Source organism: Pipra filicauda, unplaced genomic scaffold (assembly GCF_003945595.2).
Source record: "Pipra filicauda isolate LSUMZ 115617 unplaced genomic scaffold, ASM394559v2 scaffold84_size4826128_pilon, whole genome shotgun sequence".
Lineage (NCBI taxonomy): Eukaryota > Metazoa > Chordata > Aves > Passeriformes > Pipridae > Pipra > Pipra filicauda.
Window position 1 is genome coordinate 2,261,299 of NW_024105031.1, and position 14,081 is coordinate 2,275,379.

A 14,081-nucleotide genomic window follows, 5' to 3' on the forward strand; every position below is an offset into this window, starting at 1 on the left:
CTATAACCTAGCCATCAAGCAATTGTGCATCATTTTTTACTGTTTTTATTTGCTCAAAACTGGCCTCTTTTCCCATTGTCCCAATGGGTAAACTCCACTAATAACTCTCAGAGAAGACTTAAGAAACTGATTCTCAGCTTTGAATGGAAATAGAACTATTAAAGCTCAGACATATCCTGAAAATCCTACCTCTGACTGACTCTCTATAAGTCACAATATATTCTGAGCAAAAAAAAAGGGTGTGAAGGATTTTATAAATTTGATCCATAATGTTCTAAAGAATAATATGCTGCATATGTTGGCTTACTGATAATATGTACAATATTTTTTATCCATACATGATATGAGCTGTTTGGCACTTGTTTTCTGCCCCTAAACATAATAATTTTTCTTTTTAGCTGTTCTTGTTTCATTATTAATTTTTCTTTCCGTGTTTTTTATATAATAAAAGAGGAAAAAGCAGGTGCTCTCCCTCAGCCCTTAGTGCGAGTGTTTGCTTTACCAGTTTTTAGTTCCATACTTCAGAGCAGCTATGATAAAATAACATGAAACTTAAAATGAGATTATTAGATGTATTTCCTTATTAACTCTCACTCCTTTTGCCACTTGTAAGGCTGAATTTAGCTGTATGATGAGTAAAGCTCTGAACCTGCTGTCACTTAAATCAAAGATATCAGCAGTACTGGTGCAAGCAAGGTCAAGTTCTGCTGATCTGCTTTTGAAATTATAAAATCAGTGGATTTCTATTTACACGTATGGCCTTGACTTGCCCAGCTTTGGAAACCAGTTGCATGAGATTCATCAGACTAATTGTGTATTGGGTTTGTAGGTTTAGTTTACTTTCCTCCCTCTGATACATCAGGTATCAGGTTCCCATTGCATGTAAATGTGGAACTGCCTAAGATAGAGTTTTGCTCTAAGATTGTTTAATTGAATGTTCCTAAAAATCTAGTTCCAAGTCCTCAGCTGGTGTAAATTGCTGTAATCCAGTTTATCACAGTGACATAACACCATTTTATAACAGCTGATGTTCTGACCTCTGTTTTCCAAACACAGATAGCCAGCTACAATGCTGCTGCAAACGTGGCCCACAATGTTTTCCTCATTCATTACATGTGTAAGTGGGAAAAGCAGGACAAGTCAGGAGGAGACACTTTACATTATTATTGACACACAAAAGTGACTATCTCAGCAACCAGGATGGCTGCTCTTTAGTTAAGACACAGCAGCTTTGCACTCCTTGGGATACGGAGGTTATTGTGGATTTCAATTGGGCTGGATAACTCAAGTTTGACTGCAGTGGACTGAGGTAGTAGGTTCTAAGAGGCAGAGACACGGTCAACTATTCAGTCCTCTGTGTTCCCTTGGGAGGCTGCCTTGACCTGCTTTATTTCTGCACTCACCTCACCCTACCCCAGTAGACCAACAGCTCTTCTGTGCAGGTAGCAGCTGTTGAGGCAATGAGCTTATCTTGAGACTATTTGCTCCTCACAGGTGACGCTCCTTCATTTTGCCACTGCTAGGACAGCACCTGCCAGGAAGCCTTCGAGAGCAGGCAGACTGAAGGGCTGACCACAGACAGCTGTCTTGGGCCAGGTGCTGCCTGTGCTTCACACAACACTGCCCACGTGGCCAGAGCTCAGCTAATGCACCCTGAGCTTTCAGCTGTTGTTCCCATCTATTTCCCTCAGGTGGAACCTGTTTTACAGCATGAGCAAAGCAACATTTCATTAATTCACTCCCTAGGTTTAGCAATGATTTTTTGGCATGTCTCTTACTAAGGTAATAGATGTTATAAGAATGAACTTTGTAATTAATGCAAGGTCTTATAACTAAACTGTCTCCTAGTGTTGGTGAGACAGTTTTTCCACAGCAATCTGAAAATGTCAAACTTATGGTGAGACAAGGAGACAAAGGATTACACTGAATTTGGAATATTACAGGTAATTTTGGCTTAAATGGCAATTTCAATTCATAAAGTCTTCTCTTGTAGTGAATGAGAATTTTTCCACTGATTTCTAGGATGTCATCCTTTATTTTTCATTGATATGTTATACTATTTATAAATTTATATGCACAATCAAATATATCTCTATTTCTATAAAAAAGAAATTACTAGATCTATAAATTGACCCTCAAGTGGGTTGCATTTCTTATTACGTACCTTTAGATTGTGTTTTAGTGCAGAATTACATTTCATAATTTGATGATTTGATATAAATACATTTCTATTGAAGCAAGATTCCTTCTATGTGTGTGCAACCCTGGGTTTCTGTGTGCAAAGTCCTGTCCATCTCCCGGGCTGTTAAGTATTGTTGCTTGCTTTGATAGGTGGTGGCAAAGGCAAAGGTATGACAAATGAAAAGGACATGCTGTATTTATGGAGTAGGACCTATTTTGAAGTTCACATTGATGTCCAGGTCATCTGCACTACATCTTCACATCTCTGTTGAGATGGTTCAATTATCTTTTCTATCCTTATTTTTAATACATGAACTTCAAGCACTCTGGGAAAACCACAGCTTCCTACTTTGGCTTTTTCAGGGTAAAGGAGTCTGCTTTCCATCACTAGATAAACTTTGTTAAAGTGAGCAATAAATTAACAATTACAAAATCTATAGAGATATTAATACTTAATTAAAAAATTTACATTAAACCAATAGCAAAGTAAATTTTAAATTCATGGCGAAGACATTCCCATATGGTTATGCATTAAAAATGGTTATACTATAGGATACTTATCTCAAAAAAATCTGCATAGAATTGTCTCTACCTCCTTCTGTCAACAGATCATGCATTGTTATTGAACATACATAAGAGCGAGGAAATCTTGTTCATCTTCCACGAACAAGTGTGAGAATCTTATCAATGTTATAGCTTATAAATGTCTTATCTGTCAATAGCAAAGTATGCACTAGTAGAGACCTGCTACTATAGTCAATAGTAAGATGTTCAATGTAAGATACTAGTGTAATAAAATCGTGTTGGAGATGTTTCTTTTTGTAACTCCTGAACCAAGTGTTGCTCTCTGTTACACTCGTACAATGTCCATTAAATTCAGTGAGCTGTATTTAGACTAGGAAACACAAAACATAGTTTCGACTTGGCAAACTGGAGCTAATTTTGCAGTAGACTCTCAGACACTGTAAGGAACTTAATTTGGAGAAGTTCTTCTCTCGTTTCCAGTCTTACCTGAAAATGTTGTCAGGAGATTTACACTTTGTGAGTCATTGGATTCACATCTAAAATACATTGAATAAGGTAGTAATATCCTAAAAGGCAGAACTGCTCATGCACAGCATCTTTCCTTAAAAAGGAAACCCATCCCTACCACCTTGAAAATAACTGTGCAGAACAGCACCCTACAATTCAGGTACAACTGAGCTACTTTCAGTACCAGCTCTGATTATTATCTCCATGAGGAATGATTCCACTTCCACATAAAATAAAAATTACTCTAACCTTCAGCCACAGCATTAGGGAGTGAATCAGTCATATATTTTCCCCTTCACATTTCTGAGAAACAATAGAGGAAGAAATAAAAAATTAAAAATATTAGATATTGCCTTTTGACTTGACTGCTAACACAATAAAGCAGCATCATAAACTGAATCATGGAAGTCTGCAGTCTTCATTGCTCCCTTTGCTGGTATTACTTCATGGATATTGGAGCCCTTAGGGAAACTGGAATATGAATAAAGATTTTTTTTTAAATCAGCCGTTTTTTCTTAGTTCTGTTTCTAAAAATAATGCAGTTTGCAAAAAACAGAAGGTTTGGTTTATAACACAAACAAAATTGTTACATTCTGAATGGGTTGTAAGTACCTGATTCTTTGCCTTTTTACTCATCCCTGCTAAAAAAAAAAATCTGCAAATCCATTTGCTAACCAGCTGCACCTCTGTACTGAACAGATAACAACCTGTGCAAGCCAGGCTTTGCTGTGAATCGGTGCTGATAGGCCTGAATCTCATAGCTTTTTTTAAATGCTAATGACAAGAAACATTTCCTAAGCCAAAACGCTCTTGTAGATCTGTCTACTTCTATTATGACTGATATTTGCTTGTAAGTACATAGAACACTTGTTCACTGTGCCTTATCTGCTATGGTGCAGCATGCTGACCTACATACCATTCAGCACAATATGATGCACAAACATCTTCTAAATAATTTTTCATTTTCGACTTAAAAACAGTAGAGGCAAAATAGGATTGCTGCAAATCTAACAAAGAGATGGCATTATTTCCAAATAAAAATGTGCATTTTTCCAAAGAATTTATTTGTCTAGCAGCATGAAGTTCATACATAGCAATGCTTAAAAAGGGTGTTGAATTGCGATTAGGAAGGAAGGACTTACGAAGAAGAACAAACCACATCTTTTCTACTTATATAGAATAATTAAGCTAACTTATTTCTCATCACAATTAAAAGTTCAGCCTTTCTGAACCATGTTTTTGCAATGTCACTAAATGCTGCCGATACAAGAATGCTGAAATAAGTGTGATAGTAACAATAAAGAATGATGGATAGAAAAGAATACAGCAGCTAAGGGAACAGAAATGATAGTCTATTACCTGCCATTGTCAAGCTAAACAGAAGTACAGTATTTATGATTTTAGCTATGATGCCTGCTATGTTGTATAAGCCCAGCCTTTATGATGATACTTGTCTACTGAATGAAATAATTAATACGTCAGTTTTTATTGTAAATAAATATATGTCTTCCCAGTGGCCAGATATTATTAATATTGAGTAACAGTAGCACGGCCACAAATACATCAAAAGCTTGTAAAGGAAAATGTACTTTAAGAGCTAAATATTAAGAGCAAAACAGAAAGTCTCCATCAATTCAGAACATTTCTAATAAATTTATATTCTAAAATGTTAAAAAAGGGCAGGAAAAAAAAAGCCTGCTCAAACAAAAGGAAAAAAAAATAAATGCTTTGCTTTAGCAGAATACAGTAGTCCGAACCCTAAAATGTATATAACTATGACTTCTACATAGCAAAATTGTGTAAATAAACCTAAATTAAAGACATTTTTATAACAGTCTGGTTTACACATGCACTGAATTGAGAAATATTTATTGCCCTGTTATTACTTCTTGTTGAAAAAAAACCCAAACATACAAATTAGAGGAAGCATCAATGTTTAATCATAGAGGAATTTTAAACGAATGACACAACATGTATGTACTAATAAATATTAGTTTTCTAAGAAAATATTAATTTTCATATCCACAGTCACTACAATTTTTTTTGTTTCTGGTGAAACATATGGTCTAGGAATCAGCTTAATTGCAGTTTTAAACTGCAAAAATGAAATAATTTGGGTCTCAGTCCAAGCCACAGTGAGGTCAATAAAAGTGTTGCCACTGATGCTTAGAAGCCCTTGGTCAGTTTGTTGGCTGTATTATCCTAGGTTGTTTCTCTATTGCTGTATTTTAGAACCAGTGATTGATAAGACAAAGTAAAATGTTTGGTACCTTTAGCTATTAGCCTTTGCTTTTATTCTTAAAATGAAATGTTATCTGTAAAATAGTGTCTGGATTGGTCAAAACCGACTGATATTTTTTGCATTTCACTATGTACCTTCTTCTACACAGTCCAAAGACACCATCTCTCAGACAAGCCACTGACTTCTATTAAAGTGACAAGCAATGTCTTTATTCACGTTACTTATATATCATTAATGAGAATAATACAAGTAGCTTTATGAGTCTAACATCGTTTGCAGCAATGTGGCTTCCAGAAATAGATTGCTACAGACACTGATACATCTTACAGCATTACCACACAATCGACGCTGCTTTTGGTAGATTTAACTCTATGAGTGAGGTGGATTTCCAATTCGTGTATCAGAATTGGTTTCCAGGTTCCTCTTTAGTTTTACAATATCTGTCAGAAAAACCTTGGGCCAGATCTGCATCTATAATTCATTTAAATAGGGTACTACATATAATTGGTGCTGTGCTCAGCAGTTACAAGCTCTGTGATGTTAACAGGACCATAGACCAGAGATCAGACTTAACCATGCCAGGTCCCTGATCCACGTGTTCAGCACCGAAATCACTGATGCTAGCTTAGACATGACTAAGGTTCAAATCATTCCCTGTGCTCAGGAAAAGCCAGTCTTGACAGAATCCTGATGAATTGGGCTCCAACATACTAAACTGGTTTGTGCTCAACCCAAATGTACAATGACAGGATGAGCCTATTCTGAGATACTCAGTGTAATGTTCAGGCTGAAGCTGCTGACCTTGGCCTGCGGTGGCACATGGCTGCACGCTGCCATGTAAACGACATGAGTAGTAGGCAAATACAGTCTGTGAGTGCCTGAATGATCTTGTAACCACTGAACTTTCATGATCAAGAACTATGTTAATCACAAAGACCCCTCCCAGTATATTATTATGCTATCTAAGGTGGATATGTCGTGGTACATTGCACCTGGAATTTTCTTCTGAGCCCAATAAGGCTGGTGTGACTTTTATTTTTTTGTTTCCAAAAGGAGTAACAGAGAGGAAGACTCTAAGATATGCATTGCTATGGTTCTTTCTCATCAAATTAATTTCATTAAACACAGACATATCTGCAATAGGAGTTACTGTGATGCACCTTTTACAGAAGAGCATGACTTGTAAGGGTTACATGCTTTATTCAAAGTCTAATGGGAAATCTGTAAAGGAATGATGGCATAAATTTCACATCTCTCTCTTCATCTTTGTTTAGGCCAGTACATAATATGGATTATTTTTCTTTCAGCTATAACTCTTCTAAAAAACTTACATTATCCTAAAATGTACACAGGACACAATTCTCACCATCTAACATGAGTACATGCAAGTAAACACTGATATTCCAGAGGCTGAATCTTTTCCATCAGACTGTACTTGTCATTGACCAAATAAACCAAGTCTTCTAACAAAACACTGGAAACATAGCTAGTGTCTGCATATTAATTAGCCTTCCTGACCTGAATAGACTATTACCTAGGGCCCTGGCCTTCATTTCCTAAGCACCCTAAACTCCACTGCAATGAACAAAATGAAAGACAAGGCCTTTATTTTGGAATTACATCGTATGAAAATATTGCTATTGCCTAAGAGATGGGATTTCTGAAAATGCCATGGAGAGTTTCTGACACAGAACAGAAGAAGGGCATTGTTTTGTTCCAGATGAGGTTCTGTGCCCCCGTAAAGGACTGTCACCCAAAACTTAGACCATTCTTTGTACCTTACAAAAAATACAGAAAGTATGGTTAGGGCTTCTATCATTTTGACCAAATATGTGTAAAACTTAAAACTGTTCTCTATTTTAATAAAAGAAAATGAGGTAATACTATAAAAATAGCTTCCTTTGATCCTAGAAGCACTTTATTACAAGGTTCGCAAGCCAAGTGGAATGAAAAACTTTTAAATAAAAAATTAATGTAAAAAAGCAAAGCTGGGAGATAGCTAGATTTAAGAAATATTGCCCTTTTTTTTGCAGAGCTTCTGCAAAAAAATATTTTTCTTTTAAAAAAATATGATTCCCCTTTCAACTCATTCCAGACACAATTTTACAGGTAGGCTCTGTGACTCATTAAATCCAGCTTTGAAGATGCACCGTAACATAAAGTATTACAATTATCATATACTCTAAAAGCCTGTTTGGAATCTAACTCAGTAAAGTTTATTAATGCTCTGGAAAAGGTGGTAAATTCACATATGATGTTTAATTGGGAGCTACAGAGACTGGAAATATTCACAGGAAGTGAAGAGAAAAGCATCGTCTTCTTTTAATTTAGAAAAAAATTAAAGAAAATTACTAAATCTGGTTAATAATTACTTGAAACTTTGTTTCTCAAAACTGTGCTTTCTCTGTAATGCGTTTTTTCCCCACATACATTGTTATGTAGGTAAAATGGACACCTAGAAAGGATTCAGTTCTTTTAAAATTACAGATAAGCCTTCTCAGCCTTTGCATTATTGTAGAGGCAATGTTAGACAGTCCTTAATTGAACTCAGTTTGATAGCAGAAAACAAAAAAGAGTATTTTAAATACAAAAAGAATCTGATTTGAAAGAAGGAATTAATAGGAAACGATAGGGGCAAAAGGAGGTAGATTTGGAACGGCCTGTAAATGTTCTTAGGCAGGGAGACAATAGATTATAAATGAAGGTTAAAAATAAAACTCATGTATGTATCATGTCGTTTCAAATAAAAAAATAAGCAAGGAAGTAGAGGACATGTAAATATTTGAAAGGTGACTGAGGCCATCCAGGCTACAAATTCACCTGTAGGAAGTCGTGCAAACCCCATCATTTGCGACATTTAAAATTGGACTGTCCATGGATCTAGAAAATGCACTCTGGAGAATAATCTAATATTACAGGGAGGTAAATTAACAGACCAGCAAGGTCTCTTCTATTCCTTATTTATGTGATAAATCCACTGTAAAAACACACTATAAAAATTTATATCTTTCCACAATGTACACAGAGCAGCTCTGTTCTGAAAGATGCTGAGCAGCTGCTTGAAGGGCACAGGTATCCTGTGCCTGCAATAGAGTCATGGGAAATCAATAGTTATCTCCAAACGACAAAAAGAAAGAAAAAAAAATCAAAGTAAGACTGTATTTGCCAGTATTCCATGAACAGAAGCCCATTAAAACTAAGAGGACGTTTGCCTTTAAATGGATGGATATCATTATGCATGCAAAAGTGCCCAAAAATAAAAAGGCAGAGTGGCTGCATTTCGAGGAAACAGTTGAGCAGCAGCAACCATTACCTTAGCAATTGCAGCACACGGGCTCTCTGCTCTGCAGTCTAAAATGAGGACATTCCCTCTGCTGTGTGATTTACTTTGAGTATGCCGCAATCTTCTTTCTCCTCAGGTAAAATGTCAATGAGCAGTGTCCCAAATGTTTTCTCTGATCTTGTCAGGAGCCACTTTGTTTCCACATGGAAAAAAAAAAAAAAAAAAAAAAAAAAAGCACCCAAAACCTTTTGCTATGTTAACACTGCCCAAAACTAGCCCAAAAGGAGCTGGTATGACATGGGAAGCTCATGCCAGGCAAGGATCACACAGGACTGCCGCAGTGCAAAGAACGGATCCAAATCAGCCTTTCCACAGTCTGAGCAATAATGTGTTCTAGCTTGGGGCCAGCATGCAGACTGCACTGCATCTCTATCGGCTTGTGAAGGTGCCATAGAGAGGGAGGTCGTCTGAGTGAAAGTGTGGGAAGACAACAGGATTTGGCCCTTCGTTTAGATAGCAGCAAGATACCCTGTAGAATTTAAAGACCATGTACTAAGGCAGATAACCCTGAGACTGGATGGACAGATGGATGTATGGACAGAGGGACAGCTACATGATTTTGTTTAATGTACTGCATGATACTCATGCTTTAACAAACATATACATCTCAATACATATTAATTACTTCTAAATACTTGACCTTACCCCTCTGTATTTATTACATCGCTCATAGCTACTGGACTGTGAAAAGGAGAAAGTACCTTCTCCGTCATGGCAGAGCATTAAACATTGATGACTGAGTTCTTTTAGCAAAAAGAATAAAAGAATAGATCTGAACTGAGATCAAAGGAAAAAGAAAACACCTTTACATCGTTAAGAACCTTTTTCCCCATTTTGTATTAAGCCTCATTGCAATAAAAGGGAGAATAACACTAAGTGGCCTCTCTGTTGAAGTACAGTTGTCCTGGGTTCAAGGTAAGTCCACAATGAGAACTGCAGTCAACCACCACAAAGCCTCCCATTGATGCCACGAAAGCCCCCTGGCCCTCGGGTCAGAGTGTGGTGGTATCACCTGCTTATGCAATATCTGTACCCTCATTTTGCATTATTCAACGGTAAAAATAAGCAACTTACTTTTCCCTTTTTAATGCTCTAAGTAATGTTTCTGGTACAGGCAACAAACGGAGCATCCTTAGCAGACAGGTTATTTATATTTCTGAATTTAATGTTAATTCTTATTTTCAGCAATGTGGGAAACTGTACTTTTCAGAGACTCAGAATTGCTTTGAAGTAGACATTATGACATGTTCTACTTTTGCAGAGTTGCTGAGCTGGAAGTCTAGTGTGAACAAGTGTGTATTCCAATGACCATTGGTGACAGGCACATTCCCGGATCAGGGATTTTTTTTTTGGCTCAAAATCCCCATCCAGCTTGCAGGAATAGGCTTTTTCATGGAAATAAAGATAAGAAAAGTCCAGGAAGGCAAATCAGTGGGATTTCATAGCCTACATGTGGAGGTCAGAGGTATATTTGTAGTTAAGTAAATCAAAAGCTATATTTTAAATATCCATCTTGACGCTCAGTTCCTGAATAGAATACAAATAACGAGACAAAGAGAATCTAAAAGGGACTGTAAGCTGATCTACTGATGCAACAGCATGATAGCAATTTACACATGTGCCTGTTTAGTGCAGATTTACAGTAGGACCTACAATCTCAGCAGTAAAATCCCTGCAATCTCAGGTGCTATCTGAAAGTCACAGTACATTCACATGACCAAAAAGAAGGAAAATTCCCATCAGTTCCATTCAGGACATTTTCATCTGTGATTTTCCATCAGTCGGCAAAGAGGAAGGTTATTTTGGGAAAGACAAATGAATTATGGTGTAACTCCACAGTTCAATGTGTGCTTATTAGCACTTTTTAGTTTGTATCACCAGTTTTATAGTTAACAATATAAGCATAAAAGTCATGTTAGCACATTATCAGTAGCTTGCCAGGCTGGTAAGTATTTAATTTTTAGGGACATAGGTACTTATCACCATACAGACGTAAAGCAATTTTCTGTGTTCAAGAATAGAGTTTTCTCTTGATTGCTATTCACAGGAACATAGACAGTTACCTTTTCATAGGCTTGCACTGCCTCCTCTAAACCCCATATACCTCATTTTTCATTGTTTCCACCCTCCTAATGTAGGTGACCGACATAGCAGCCATCAGCTGATTCCTGAACAAGATGGAGCAGGCCCAGACCATTTGCTCTGGCACACACATCTGAACATTGACCTGCACAGCAGGAAAATCCTTTCCACAGGGCAGTGCAGCCACCCTGGGCAGCAGCAAGCTATGCACAGCAGTCCCTCTGTCCTGGGATTGGTCAGCCTGGGAGGATGCTGGCCACAAGCGTGCCGACATCCCACTCACTGAAGAGTCTTCCAGGGCCACACAAGAACATCTGCAGACAGGGAGGACAGTGTCAGGGGCTCTGGGGATCTGCTGCCACTGTGAGATCCTCTGATGTCACCACTGCAGCAGCAAGGAGGAGCTGGGGTCAAGTCAGTGGTTCTCCAGTCCCAGGACCCACTGGAGCAGTTTCCTCAGAGAAACTCTTCTCCCTAGACTTAAATACTCATCTAAGACACCAGACCTAGATTTGGAGTAAATATGCAATATCTGTATAGACACAGATGTAATTCATGTCACAGGACAAAGCCTTTTTAAGGGTATATTACATTTCTGAATGAGTACATAAAAGCTGAACTTAAGTGCCAATAAGCTTTATCACCAGAAGGCACAAGCTTTATGTTATCGAAAGTCTTAAGTCTATAAAATGTAGAGCCAAGTAGACAGCACCATAGAAAATGTACATGCAGATGCTGGGCAGAACTTTATCTACGGCCTCATGATACTACAGGGCCTTTTGCTTTTTAAAGCCTTCTTTTGTTTCTGCATGCAGTTTGGAGCTGGTTGCTGGGAAAAGGAAAGGTTTATCAAGGACACAATTAGATCCAAGCAAACAGAAATTTAGATACCGCTTTACACTTACCAGGAAACCAGAGAGTACATGCTGAAACTAACTAATTTATTTGGTTATATCCTTGCAAACACTATAATTCTGCCCCTTCAGACACACTAACGAGGAGTGTCAGCAGAGGAGACCAAATTCCACTCTGAAGCCCAGTGGGGACAGAGGCAGACTCTGTGATTAGCTTATAATACAGTTCCCTGTTTGAAGAATGCAAGATTTCAGTTCTCCCTGTACTTTGAGGCTGGGACAGGGACAAAGAATAGTATTTTGGAATAAACTTTAGCTGTTGAGAATGGTGTTTGCCATGCCTCAAGCTGCTTCTGGACAGGCAGGTGGGAAAACTGGCTTCCTACCTGCAGAGCTCCTAATCCTATACAAGCAATGCACAAGAGGCAGAAGGGGGAAAGTAGTGACCTATGTTTACGGAAAGGTGGAAGCATGCACGTGAAGCATTTCTTGTAAACTGAAAGAGCGACGCCGACTGGGCTCACACTAACACACAGGGCAAGCAGTCTAGACTAAGTGCACTGGGTCAAACTGACCATTGCCACCTCTCATGTTTAATTTGATTAGGAGGCTGGTGAGGGAAAGGGATCTACATTTCATATTTGACCTCTGTTTCAAAAACTGCAAGGTGAAAAATTAGAAACTTCTTTGTTCTTTCACCCTCTTTGTTCCTTGCTTCTCAATATACCTGCAGTGCTTTCCCCTCCTCAAGCATTCCTGATCCCTCTCTCTCACAAACAATTGCACAGCTGAGTAATCATGTTTTGATAGTAATCCAACTTTCTAAATTTGAGATCAGTCTAGAAAAGAACAACATTCTCTTATTATAACAGTATATCACATCTCATCCCCCACTTTCAACACAGCATCCCAGTGAGTTCCCACTACCCATCTGATGAGGAAAGGAGGTAGGTAACTTTCTGCTGAAGACAACTTCTCTCTCTTGCCTGTTTGTGTTGGAGCCCAAGTCAAACTTTTTCCAGCAAGCTTCTCAGAGGAGAAGGCAAGAGCTGCAGCATTGTATGGCTCTCTCCTCGCACTGGAGCTGTCAGCTACAATCAAAGCATCCATGTATGGTATTTCCAGTGGAAAAAAAAGTACACAGATGTATAGTTTGCATTTATGTACTGTAGGGACACCCTTGAATTGTGTTAAAAAATGTCAGTCAAGACATCTGGTCAGCTGTCCTAATCCATATTGGGGTTTTTAGACTACTGTTATGCCCCAATATGCTTTGAACATTGCCAATATGCTTTCTCTGCAGTAGCAGCAGTGTGTCCCCTTTGGTTTCACAGCCCATCCCCAGCATTGTTTTTTATAGTGTCACGTACCGAGCAAAATGAAAAACCACATACTGTATCTCGTGTGTCTGGCTAATGAAACTGGTAGGACAAACCTTGTGTGATTAGGAACAGGGACGGATTGGCTTAGGTCTAGTTCATCTTACGGACTGCAAAAAGAATCAGCTGTCACTTGTGCCATGCAGCAGATGGACAGTTTGCATCCGATTTACATGCAGGCGCCAAAGCCTTTAGAAGCTTTGGCAGCCCACTTGCCATCAGGCAGCAGACTTTGATGTCCTGCAGATGGTTACAGCAGCCATCTTGCGCTCGCGTTGTGTGGCGCTGTTGTGCCTCCTCGCAGGCGCCGGCCCATTCGCTCCCAGTGCCTTTGGAGCTGCCGCAGTGCGTGGTGCCTACCCCAGGCTCAGGACCCTTTGGCTGCTGCCTAGGCACAGTTGCATTTTCATTTCAATACAAAGCTCCGCTGTGCTCTGCTTTTATGGCAACTGTGCGCTCGCACCCACATTAAAAATCCTAACAGTGCCTACTGCAAGCTGTCCCCACACTCCCTCCACTGAGCTTTGCTGTGCTTCACATTACCTACCTAGAACCCCGACAAATCTACCACCCCTGCTCCCTTCACCCATAATAGCATAATTTCACAATAACTGTTGATCCAATTTCTGTATGAATTTAGCTCACCAGTGCAGCTTTGCCTTAACATGGTTCAACCCGTCCTAGGTAATGACACGGAACAAAGAGTTTTCTTCATGGTGGTCAGGCTAATCTTGCTCCATGAATAGCCCAGAGTAATCTATCAGCAATGGAAAGCTGTGGCTGGAGGTCTTCCAAAATCAGCTCTTTTACATTTGGTAGGAGCAGTTAGGAATTCTGACTGGCACTATTAGTCAGGAGCCATGTCATCACACTACAGAAGGGACTGCAGTTGTCCCCACTAGGTAGGATCAGCCCGGTATATTCTACCACGTTTTTCCACCCCTTGAGTGTTACTGGAAGTTCAGAAA

General features: G+C 38.8%; 1 long non-coding RNA gene across 1 annotated transcript in view; it reads right to left on the reverse strand.

Annotated features, from left to right (window-relative positions):
* The window catches only part of LOC120325146, a 120,517-nt gene extending 111,730 nt beyond the window's left edge, over positions 1-8,787 (reverse strand). Inside the window, exon 1 of the long non-coding RNA XR_005567026.1 lies at positions 8,769-8,787. This is a non-coding gene — a long non-coding RNA (uncharacterized LOC120325146). The remainder of the gene's footprint in view (positions 1-8,768) is intronic.
* Between the last annotated feature and the right edge of the window lie 5,294 nt (positions 8,788-14,081).